Source organism: Agelaius phoeniceus, chromosome 23, assembly GCF_051311805.1.
Source record: "Agelaius phoeniceus isolate bAgePho1 chromosome 23, bAgePho1.hap1, whole genome shotgun sequence".
In the NCBI taxonomy this organism is placed as follows: domain Eukaryota; kingdom Metazoa; phylum Chordata; class Aves; order Passeriformes; family Icteridae; genus Agelaius; species Agelaius phoeniceus.
In genome coordinates, this window is record NC_135287.1 from 5,117,294 (window position 1) to 5,129,504 (window position 12,211).

At 45.6% G+C, this 12,211-nt stretch overlaps 1 long non-coding RNA gene across 1 annotated transcript in view; it reads left to right on the forward strand.

Moving 5' to 3' along the window:
- Positions 1-218: 218 nt before the first annotated feature.
- The window catches only part of LOC129129630 (uncharacterized), a 164,177-nt gene continuing 152,184 nt past the window's right edge, over positions 219-12,211 (forward strand). The window contains exons 1-2 of the long non-coding RNA XR_013185077.1: positions 219-641; positions 4,842-4,892. This is a non-coding gene — a long non-coding RNA (uncharacterized LOC129129630). The remainder of the gene's footprint in view (positions 642-4,841; positions 4,893-12,211) is intronic.

The window sequence follows — 12,211 nt, forward strand, 5'->3', positions numbered from 1 at the left end:
CAAAACAGCACAAATTCTTTCCTCACTTTCCAGCAGGTTTGGAAAGACAAGATTTGAAAGAGAATTCCCATCTGTTATTGGAGCATTTAATCATTCTCTAAAAGGCAGCCCAGTGTTATTTTCTCTGGGGAGCGAGCAGCATTAGCTGAGGCATAAAGCAAACTCCACCAAGTGTAGAAAAAACTCACCCTGATGTCCTGTTTGACAAACTGACCTGCGGGTCACAACCTGAGTTTATTGATCCGTGGGGCCTTGTCTGGGTGCCGGGCATGTTTTCTGGACTTTGGTTTCAGCTGCATTCCTCACTCCTCAAAGAGGGGGTGTGGATTTCTGCTAGGAGTAACCACTGGGAAGGAAGTAATGTTCATTAAGTGTGCAGGCAGTGCAGGACCAAGCATGCTCAGTGCAAAAAGCTTCGCTGCCCTGCCTGTCAAGCCCGGGGTTTGAACTCGGTCCAGAACGCCGGATTTACTTTTCAGGAAGAAACCCTACCTGCCTGGGCTGCTGGTTTTTGGTTTTTTTCCCTTCCCTCCTCCTCAGAGGAGTGCAAACAATGTTCTTTTGATGCTTTCCTGCGAGTGGGAATCTCGCCCTGGAGAAGGAGACAAAACTTTGCTACCTGTGAAACGAAGACTGCTTAGGTCAGTACGAGGGGGCGCAGAGGAACTTTGCCAGCAGCTTTTGTGACTTTTGAACTCCCCTGTTTCTGCTCTCCTCTATCCCTTCCCATCTCCAGCAGTGCTGAACTTTTTTGGGGGCAAAAAAAAAAAAAAAAAAAGAAAAAAAAGAAAAAAAGTTCAGCAGTTTTCTGCTTGTTCATTCTCTCTGCTGAAGGTAAACTTGGTTTAAGTGAAAACAGCCCGAATTTGCTGGGAGCTGAGCTAAACTTTTGCAAAATCGAACTTGCTGATAGAACAGAGATTTTGTTTTCTTAACTTTTTCTTCTCTTTCTTCTTTTTCCTCTAAATGCAACCCTGGGCTTCCAGCGTGTGCTTTAAAAGCTGTTCCCCCCTTTCTCTCCCCGCCCTCTGCCTTAGAGCTGAAAATGAGACTTGTTCTTGAATAATAAACTCTGTGTTATCAAGCAAATCTTGTGGCTTGTTCATGTGATTGCTCCCAGTCCCAGCATCGATGGCTTTTGCCTTTTAATACATTTTCCAGTTCTTTCTGGAAAAGGAATTGCAAAACTTTTAGCAGAGAGGTGAGAGAAAGCAATTTTAGTTGATAACTGAATTTTACTCGGTGGCTGAATTTTTAAGTTTTTCAATTTTTAAGTGCTCTCTACTTTTTGCTTTTAAAAGCATATTTAGAACTCCTGTCTCTCAAGGACTCAAAATATTCCCAACCTTAGAGCTGGGAAAAGAGAATTTTTCTTCTTTTTGTGAGACTTGTGCTGCTTAATGGAGATTTTTCTGAACATAGGCCAAATGGCCAAGAAACAAAATGACCACTGAATAAGAAGTGAAATGGGCTTAAATAATTAGAAACTGCCTGTAGTTAATGATTGTTTGAAGTGGGTCAGAAACATTTGGCAGCCCCTGGTGTTAAATTTTGTCCTGGGATGTACTTGGGAATAGTTTTGTGGTTTATCAAAAGTTGGAATTTAAGTTTGTGTGTTTGAGGAGTGGGTACAGACTTGCACATTTGTTTTAGAAACTGAAGAAATTACTTAAACACATGCAAGCGTGAAATCCTTGTGTTTAAAAGCTGTATATTTATTATTTGGTTGTTCTAAGCTGGGAGTTATTCCATGCAGGGAATCTCAGTAGGAAAAAAAGGGTAGCAGGTATCATGAATAAGTCCTAGCTGGAGCATTACGAGTAGAAAATAGCTTTGCAAACTCCAAGAATTTTGCAAAAATTTTGCAATCCTCCTCATTGGGAGAGGAGGATTGGGCTTTGCTGGATCTCCTGGGGGATTCCCCCTGGGATTACCTGCCTGGAGCCTGGGCAGGGACAGGGGGCAGCCAGGCCAGGCAGAAGGAATCTGCAAAAACCCAAAGCTGGAGCTCTCTGATCCTTCCCCACGTGCACCCCCTGAGATCCGAGGGAGTTTTTGGTGAGGGGAGGCTGGGGAAATGCGCCTGCCTTGAGATTTGGGGGCCTGCTGGGGATGGACACGGCGCGGCCACAGGGCCCTCTCCCCCCGGCCATGGCAGCCTCCATTTCCTGGGAAATGGGGAGGGTCCTTTGTCAGGCACTTTGCATATTTATGGGAGAGAAAAAAAAAAAATGCCTTGTGCTCTGAGAGGTGAATAAAGCCAGGCTGCAAAGCTGCACATCCTCGTCCGAGTTTTGGACACAGAGTTTTGGTGCCTGAGATTGATCCCAGATCCATTGTCCTCATCCAGGCACAAACAACGTGGCCTCCCCCATTGTTCCTTTGCAGGTACCCAAATTGCACAAACCCGGCTTTGTACAAACCCATTTCATGTGGAAATGTAATTCAGGACAGGGAATAGTTTGTGTTCATTTAATTTCCCTCATTAGGGTTGAAATTTTGCAATTTGTAGGTTTGCAAAAGTTGGAAGTAGAAAAAAGTTCTTGGCCCACAGAGGCCAGACTTTCACCTGTGGGATACTCAGGTCCCCATTGTTCCTTTGCAGGTACCCAAATTGCACTGATCCAGATTTGTACACACCCACTTCATGTGTAAAATTACAATTCAGGACAGGAAATATTTGATGATTATTAATGTCCCTCCCCAGGGCTGAAATTCTGGAATTGGTGCAAAAGTTGGAAGTGAAAACAGCTCTTGGTCCACAGAGGCCAGACTTTCACCTGTGATGTGGAATATTCAGGTCCCCATTGTTCCTTTGCAGGTACCCAAATTGCACAACTCCAGCTTTGTACAAACCCACTTCATGTGGAAATTATAATTCAGGACAGGAAATATTTCGTGATTATTTAATTTCCCTCCCCAGCGTCGAGATTTTGCAATTTATAGGTTTGCAAAAGTTGCAAGTGCAAAACAACTCTTGGCCCAAGAAGCCAAGATATTTCACCTGTGACATGGAGTACTCAGGTCCCCATTGTTCCTTTGCAGGTACCCAAATTGCACAAACCCAGCTTTGTACAAACCCACTTCATGTGTAAAATTACAATTCAGGACAGGAAATATTTTGTGTTTATTTAATTTCCCTCTCCAGGGTTGAGATTTTGCAATTTATAGGTTTGCAAAACTTGGAGGTAGAAAAAAGTTCTTGGTCCACAGAGGCCAGACTTTCACCTGTGGGATACTCAGGTCCCCATTGTTCCTTTGCAGGTACCCAAATTGCACAACTCCAGCTTTGTACAAACCCATTTCATGTGTAAAATTATAATTCAGGACAGGAAATGTTTTGTGATTATTTAATTTCCCTCCCCAGGGTTGAAATTTTGCAATTTATAGGTTTGCAAAAGTTGCAAGTGCAAAAAACTCTTGGCCCACGGAGCCAAGACTTTCACCTGTGATGGGAAATGCTCAGATCCATTAAATGAGGATCAGGCAGGTTTTGGCCAAGAATCCATTCAGTCTCCTGCCCTCCTTTGTTTCCATCCTTAAACAGAGATCTATTTCTTCTTCCTCCTCCCCAGGTACTCCCAAGGCAAGTCTGCTCCTGTTTGTGGGTTGCATTTAAATCCTTCTTTATTTCTAAACCAAGGGAGGGGAATTCCACAGTTCCTGGAAGGGCTCAGGTCTTTCTAAGGTTTCATTTACCATTTCTAAGCTTTCATTTACTTCCAGAGTGGAGCAAACCATTGCAGATGTGCTTAACCTCATTTTCTGTCCTCATTTTTCTGCTATTTAAATATAAACTATTTAAATAGGGGAAAAAAAAACCCCTTAATGTGTCCCTCCAAAGTTCATGGATGATTTTGCTCTTTGGAATGGAGATGTCTCCATCTGAATCCAGCCACAATCAAGAGGCAGAGGTGAAATTTGGAGGAGATTAATGTGCTGGATCCCATCTCCTTTAGTGTGGGGCTGCTCTTGGAATTCTGGAGCCCTTCAGGCACCTCCCAGTGTTCACCCATCATATTTTTTTTTATTATTTTTATTGAAGATGAGGATTTCTCAGAGCATTTTGAGGATCAGGATGTCAAAATCCATCTGAAACACCCCTGGGAAAGAGGGGCAGCTGGGATGAGGGACACAGCCCCACTTGGGGGTGTCTCTGATGGGTCATTCCTGCATCCTAAAGGGGATTTAGGAACAATCCCATTTCTAAATGTGCTCTGGGCAGGCAGAGGACCCTGTGGTTGTTGGGATGTTCTCCCAAGAGCAGGACTCTCCATCTGGAAGAGCTCAGGGCGGTGGAAAAGCAGGGATGATTTAGTTTTGAGGAAGCTGCACTAGATGGGGACGTGGACTCTGTTTGGAGGAGGCATTAAAAACTGAATTTTTTCACGTCTGGTGCAGAAGTGGAAGGGGAAAACTGCAAATGTTGCCTCAGGCAGTGTTTGAGGTGTCTCAGGCTGCAGTGTCCATTGCCATCACCCTCTGGTCCTTGGGAAGGGCCCAGGAGCAGCAGGGCAGGGCAGGAGGCTCCTGTGCCTGCTCTTTGCCCAGGATCAGGGCCCTGAAACAGCCCTGGGAACGTCCAGAATGTTCCTCCTTCCCCACCTTCCCTGTCCCAGGACGAGCACGTGGAAATTGCTGCAGGGAATGAGCCATGGAGGAGCTGGGAAAGTTCAAAATAAAATCTCCTTACAAGTTCAAAATAAAACCTTTTCCCTCAAGCTGCTGAATTTACCCCAATTTCTCCTAAAAGGCAGAGAGGTGTTTGAGACATGGCGACTGTGAGCAAAAAAAAAACAATTCCTGGTGTTAATGGTGAATTCCTCCCTTTATTTTTGCAGGTAGCAGTGGAAATGAAAGCAATTCTATTTGGCCACACAGGCTCCACAAAGGTAAGCACAAACTGAATTTCTTTTGCCACTTTTTTGGTGGAAGTGTGAGTCTAACACAAGATCAAAGCACAAGACACGTGTTGATGTTGTGTGGGGCTTTTTTAAAAAAAAGCAAACAAACAAGGAGGTCAGGGGAAAGTGATTTATTTGACATTTTCCTGCTGGCTTTGCAGAAAATCAGGGTTCATTTGGATTTAGATCCAGCTGCATTTGGGCCAAAGTTGTCTCTGGAGAAGCCTAGGAGGGACAGGAGAGGAGGAAAGCTTTTAGCTCTGTCTGTGGAGAAACCTCCTGGGCAGCAATTTCAGCAGCTCCTGCGGGACTCAGAAGTTTAACTCCTATTTTTAGAAGCATTGTGGGAGCTGAAATCAGCCTCTAAAGCTTTTAGGAACCTGGAAAGGCAGGTGGGAACCCCGTGGGATGTGGGAAGTGTCTGAACAGGTTGTGAGCCTCACTCGGGGAGTTAATATTTAACTCACCAGAGGGACATTAGCAAAACCCACTTGACTCCTGCATCAATCTTCCCATATCCAAATCCTTATAAACCTTCTCTCTCCTGGTTTCAGAGGAGCTGGCATGCAGAGATTCTGAAGCCTGAGTTTGAGCCTCTCAAAGATTTGGGGTGTTTTATCCACAGCTTTCAAATCACAAATTAAAATAACGAGTGCAACGCATATTTCGGTGTCTGTTGGTGCTTTGTGGAGTTCACCAAAGTTCAGGGGAGGTTTTTCTTTTTTATTGTTTGAGGAGGGCTGGGGAGTGCTGCAAAATTTAAGCTGAAGTTCAGCGCAGATTCTGCTCTCTGCAAAAAAAAAAAAGTTTTTAGAGTTACAACCTGGGCCAGAGTTCAGCATCTGAATCCCCTTTCCCCGGGCAGAGGTGCAAAGCAATGGAACTCTGTGCATCGAGATGCAAATTCCCCATAGAAATGGGGCTTTTCTGAGCTGCTCTCGGGGTTCAGGTGGCTGAAAAAACGAGCTTTGTGTTCCCCAGGCAGCAGGGACCAGGGTTTCTGCAAAGTGCCTTTGTCTGGGGATGTGTAAAGCCCTCAATGTGTCATTCTTTCTGCTTCAGCTGTTAGAGACTCCCATCTTCTCTATTGATTTTACCCAGAGTTCTGCCTGCCCTTGAAGGTGTGACCTGTACCTCGGGCTAATTTATTTCTGTCATGGCTGCAGCGTGGTTTGGAGGGCAGCAGGGGTAGGAGGGAGAACAATGAATTCAGCATGGAATATAAATCCCAAGGCTGCAGCCCTCAGACATTCCAGCACACAGCCCATTCTCCTGCCTGGCATTCTGCACGGTCTTGGATTAAAAAGGGGGGAAAAGAGAAAAAAAAAAAAAAGGGAAAAAAAAACACCCCACAAAAATAAAAGGCAGGCATTTGTATAACTAATCAGGTGAGCCATTGTGGGTAATCCCTTTGGTCACACACGCTGGCATGGATATTAAAATTTGCTGGGCTTCTAAACCACTTACAATGACATCTTAGTTTGTGAACCTGAATGGAAAAGCCTCACCTTGATGGCCTGGGAGTGTTTTTGGAGCTGAGCACTGGAAATTTGTGTGTGGATGGGCAAAAGTTTTGGTTTTGTGCTGAAAACTCATTTTGGTGGGGATTATTTTTTTTTGATGGATTATTTTTTTTTAAATTTAATTTTATGTTGTGTTGTATCACATTTACTTTCCTGCTCAGCTTTTATAGATTTAAAAATAAGTTTAAATGAGGTTTAGACAGTGCAAGTCCTGAGCTGAAGCTGCTGGCCCCTGTCACAGTGGGGTTTTCTCTCCTGCCCCACGCAGCTCATCAATAACTGGATTTAGGGAATCCTAAATCCTAAATCCACTTCCCTGGGAAAAACTTGTTGCTCCTGAGTTGCCCTGGAGGAAAGCTGAGCATCCTGTGCTGGAGGAGAGCTCTGGAAACCTTGGCCTGTGTCCTTGGGGTGCAGGCAGCGCCGGGGTGGCTGCAGGGATTTCCAGGCTCCCTCCTCCCACCCGGGTGAGGTTTTGGGTGAAGTTTTGGATTTTTGGTCATCCTGTGATGAGAGTGACGGTCTGGGGGTGATTTCCTGCAGTTCAGGGTCCTGCAGCACGGGAAGGGCTTTATGAACCAGGAGTTTGCATCGTTCCAATTTCCTGCCTTCCCTGGGAATGGGGGCTCGTCCTCAGAAGGGCTGGGCTGGGAGCAGCTGCCCTGGGGTTTCTGCCGTGGCTCCGGGCAGTGGGGCCAGCAGGGAAGGTCAGGGCTCAGAGCAGTGCAGGGCACTCTGGAGCTGCATTTATTTCATTTCCAGGCGATTTTCTGGGAGCTGCTCCCACAGAAAGCACTGGGATAGCTGAATTCAGTGAAAATTCAACCACCCCGGCCCGTGGAGCCACATTTGTGGAGCCTGTGTGCCAAACAGAATTTCAAGTTTGCTGTTAAATCTGGTTATTTCCTGTGGGGTTTGGGTTCCACTGGGTCCCTGTGCCACAGCCATAAGTGTTTGGTTTTCTTAGCCCAAAGATTTTGTGCAGAAATGTTTTGGTAGCACCTGTAGAGGGGAGAAAGCAAAACAGGAGGTGCCAAATCAAGAGTAGAAATGTGAATAAAAAGAAGATTTAGGATTTATGGATTAAATATATAGTATCTATATTATAAGTATATATAATATAATATAATAAAAATAAAAAATATAATAAACATATATAATAAATATATATAATATATAATATTATAATAGAATATAATATTTTATTATATAATAAAACATAATATAATAAAAATATAATATAATAATTAAATTATATAATAAATACGATAATATTTATAATATTATTATATTTATATAATAATATAATATATTATAAATATAAATATGATCTGATAAATAAATAAATAAAATATAATAAAATATATAATAAATAAATATAATAATGTAATATAATATAATAAAAAATTAAATTATATCTTTTTGCACCTCCACTCTCCTCATTTGAAAATAGATATGATCTCTGCCAATATATTGATTATTCCCAGGGAACAAAGCAGCCAGGGCTGGGCATTCCAGCTGCAGCCTTGTGCTATCTTGGCACCTTTTTGTTTCTGGGTCTCACCCTTTTTCCTTGCAATGAAGTCAGCCAAGATCCAGCCCTTGCAGAGCATTGCCACTCCTAAAACACAGGGAGGGAGGGAGGGAGGAATGAGAGCAGCTCCAGCACAGAAAATACCCTGGGTGCTCCTCTGAATGATTTTTTGGACTTCAAAAGAAAACCTGAAAGAAAGAGGGAGAAATATGAATCCTGAAGTGATCCATGGCACCAGCCCAGGGCTTGGGGTTCAGCCCCTCTCTGCAACATTCAGACTCCAGTTCTGGCCAGAACCCACCCCAGGGGGGTGTTTGGGAGCATTTCACTGCAGAAAAGTTGTCCCAAATGTCATTTTCGTGATTTTTCCTCAAGGAAATTTTTTAGTTGAAGTGGAAAACAAAGGGCAGCTCACAGGCTGGAGGGAACCTAAAGTTCTCAGTGTTTCTCTGCCTCTACCAAAATGCTTTTGTGCTTCTGAATGATGTTTGATGATGAATTGATGTTTTCAGCTTGGTGATTTTGTGATTGCCTCCCTGAAATCCAGGTTTTGGCAGAGGTTTCAGCTCTCGCTGCAGAGGCTGGGGTGGGACAGGGTGAAAATTTCTGCTCTGGCCTTTTTGGTTCCTATTGAGACTCAGTTTCATCCCCACATTATCCTGGCCTGTTTCATTGGTATTTTCTCCCTGCATGCACTGGGCAACTTTGGAAATTAAAGAAAGGGAAAACAGAATAAATGAAATGCTCAACACCCTCAATGGAGCTGCTGTGCAGTGGGAATTATCCTCCTTTAGACCCTCAGAGCTGTCAGCACTGAATCTAGTTCATGTGTCCTTCCTGCTCTGGAGGTTTTGGGGTTTTTCCTCTTTTTTCTGGGTGTCCTGGAAAGGTGTTGGGGTGCTCAGGTTAACCCCAGAGGCAGCTGTGAGGGGAGAAATGAGTCCCAGGGCTGATGGCACGAACAGAGAGCACCAGAACACCAAAACCCCCTGGAAAAGATGTCCAAGGTGTAGAGGGGGATTTTTAGGACTGAAAAGCATCCCATTAATGCAGCTGAAATTTTATTAATTAACATCTTATCAACTAAAAGCATCACTCTTTTTTTTTTTTTTTTTTTTAATTTTGGTAGCAAAACAAAAGGAAAAATATACCCAAAGCTGGGTCTGGGAGGGATGGTTGCAAAATAATTTAAGAGCTGAGGTGGCCTCTCATGTGCTGCCCAGATGTGCAGTCCCAAATGCCTGTTCTGGGAGGCTGATTATGGAATACATGCATTTAGAGCTGGCAGCAAAGGGAAAATTGATTTCTTTCTGGAGTGGTGTGGCTGTTGCTGTGCTGGAGATAATTAAACATTAGAGCAGGAGCAAAACTGAGCTGGGAAAGGAGCATTACTGCACCTCTAGGTGGAGAGAACTGTGGGATTGTCTGCACTGGGGTGGGCAGAAGTTCATTTTTATTAAAGGGGGGATGCACAGATAAAGTGCATTGAAGGGCACTGAGCCCCTTTGTGGTCACTCTTGGTCTTGGTGGAAGATATTTTGTGTAAATTTGATTTGGCTCCAAACTAAATGCAGTGAAACCAAATTCAGGCGACTCTGGTTGTGAAGTCTAAACAGAAGTTTTAACACTTCTCAACTACCTCACCTCAAAAATTAATTAATTCAACTTGATTCTCTTGAGTGCTCTGCTGCAGATGCTCAAAGTCCATTTTTGATTTTATCATTCTCTCCTTGCAGTACTTGGGGTTTTTTTTGCCTTGCAGACTCCAAGATAATGTGCTAATTTCAGCTTTCACAAGGAAAAAAAAAGGTGTTGCAGAGAACATCTTTGAGAATATGAACCCCAAAGGTGTCGATATCTGAATTCAGATAATTTTAGTCTAATTTTAATCTTGAAAGTTCAGATTTGTAAATGCTGGGGTTTATTCTGTGCCCTGGAGGGACTGATGGAATTTTAGCTGGTGTCATAACTGGGACTCTGATTTCTGTCAAGTGGTTTAGCTCTGATTATCCCCTGCAAGGAGGGAAAGCAGCTTGGCTGAGGGATATCCATGGCTGGGATGAAATAAATTCCATGGAACGACAGGAGGGCTTGGGAGGGACCTCAAACCTTATCCAGTCCCATGGGCAGGGACCCCTCCCACTGTCCCAGGGTGCTCCAGCCTGGCCTTGGGCACCTCCAGGGATCCAGGGGCAGCCACAGCTGCTCTGGGAGTCCCATGCCAGGCCCTCCTCACCCTCCCAGCCAGGAATTCCTTCCCAAATTCCCATCTAACCATAACCTTAACCCTAACCCTCTCCCAAGATTTCTCCCCAAAATCCCATCTAAACATGGAATCCTGGAATGGTTTGAGGGACCTCAAGGCCCAACCAATATCCCAGGATGTTCCAGCCTGGCCTTGGGCACTGCCAGGGATCCAGGGGCAGCCACAGCTGCTCTGGGAATTCCATCCCAGGCCCTCCTCACCAACCCAGCCAGGAATTCCTTCCCAAAGTCCCACCTAAATCAGAATTCCATCCCAGGGCCTCCCCACTCTCCCAGCCAGGAATTCCTTCCCAAATTCCCATCTAATCATAACCCTAACCCTCTCCCAATATTTCTCCCCAAAATCCCATCTAAACATGGAATCCTGGAATGGCTTGAGGGACCTCAAGGCCCAACCAATGTCCCAGGGTGTTCCAGCCTGGCCTTGGGCTCTTCCAGGGATCCAGGGGCAGCCACAGCTGCTCTGGGAACTCCATGCCAGGGCCTCCCCACTCTGCCAGCCAGGAATTCCTTCCAAAAATCCAACCTAACCCTAACCCTAACCCTCTCCCAATATTTCTCCTCAAAATGCCATCTAAACCAGCACACGGAATCCTGGAATGGTTTGAGGGACCTCAAGGCCCAACCAATATCCCAGGGTGTTCCAGCCTGGCCTTGGACTCTACCAGGGATCCAGGGGCAGCCACAGCTGCTCTGGGAGTCCCATCCCAGGCCCTCCTCACCAACCCAGCCAGGAATTCCTTCCCAAATTCCCATCTAACCATAACCTTAACCCTAACCCTCTCCCAATATTTCTCCCCAAAATCCCATCTAAACATGGAATCCTGGAATGGTTTGAGGGACCTCAAGGCCCAACCAGTATCCCAGGATGTTCCAGCCTGGCCTTGGGCACTGCCAGGGATCCAGGGGCAGCCACAGCTGCTCTGGGAATCCCATCCCAAGGCCTCCCCACTCTGCCAGCCAGGAATTCCTTCCAAAAATCCCACCTAACCCTAACCCTAACCCTCTCCCAATATTTCTCCCCAAAATCCCATCTAAACCAGCACACGGAATCCTGGAATGGCTTGAGGGACCTCAAGGCCCAACCAATATCCCAGGATGTTCCAGCCTGGCCTTGGACTCTACCAGGGATCCGGGGCAGCCACAGCTGCTCTGGGAATTCCATCCCAGGCCCTCCCCACCCTCCCAGCCAGGAATTCCTTCCCAAACTCCTACCTAAATCAGAATTCCATCCCAGGGCCTCCCCACTCTCCCAGCCAGGAATTCCTTCCCAAATTCCCATCTAATTGTAACCCTAACCCTCTCCAAAATCCCATGTAAATATTTCTCCCCAAAATCCCATGTAAACATGGAATCCTGGAATGGTTTGAGGGACCTCAAGGCCCAACCAATATCCCAGGGTGTTCCAGCCTGGCCTTGGGCACTGCCAGGGATCCAGGGGCAGCCACAGCTGCTCTGGGAATTCCATCCCAGGCCCTCCTCACCAACCCAGCCAGGAATTCCTTCCCAAACTCCCACCTAACCCTTCTCTCTGTCAGTTTGAAGGCCTCCCTGGTGTCCTGTCCCTCCATGCCTTGTCCCCAGTCCCTGTGCAGCTCCCAGGCTCCCTGCAGGGTGACCAGAGCTCCTCAGCTGAAATTAAACCCCAGAAATGTGCAAACCCCTGTGGTGGACACCTCAAATTCTGCTGTGCCTCTGTTTAGGAGCGGAGGCACTTCCCAAACCTGTGATGGGTTGAGAAATGTGAATTTTATAGAGATTTGGGACCAAGTAAAGCAGGAGCCTGGTGGGTTTTATTTCCCCTTTTTGGGGGCGAGTAATTTAAGAGCTCTGTGTGTGTCTCAGTTTCCTCACCTGTCAGTGGGGGAATTACTTCACAGGGGCCTGGAAATATCATTATAATGATCATTGGGATGTGCTCTCCTGTGCTGGGAAGGAGAGTGGGAGCGTTCACATGTACCAGAGAAAAGGGAAAAAGTAGGTTA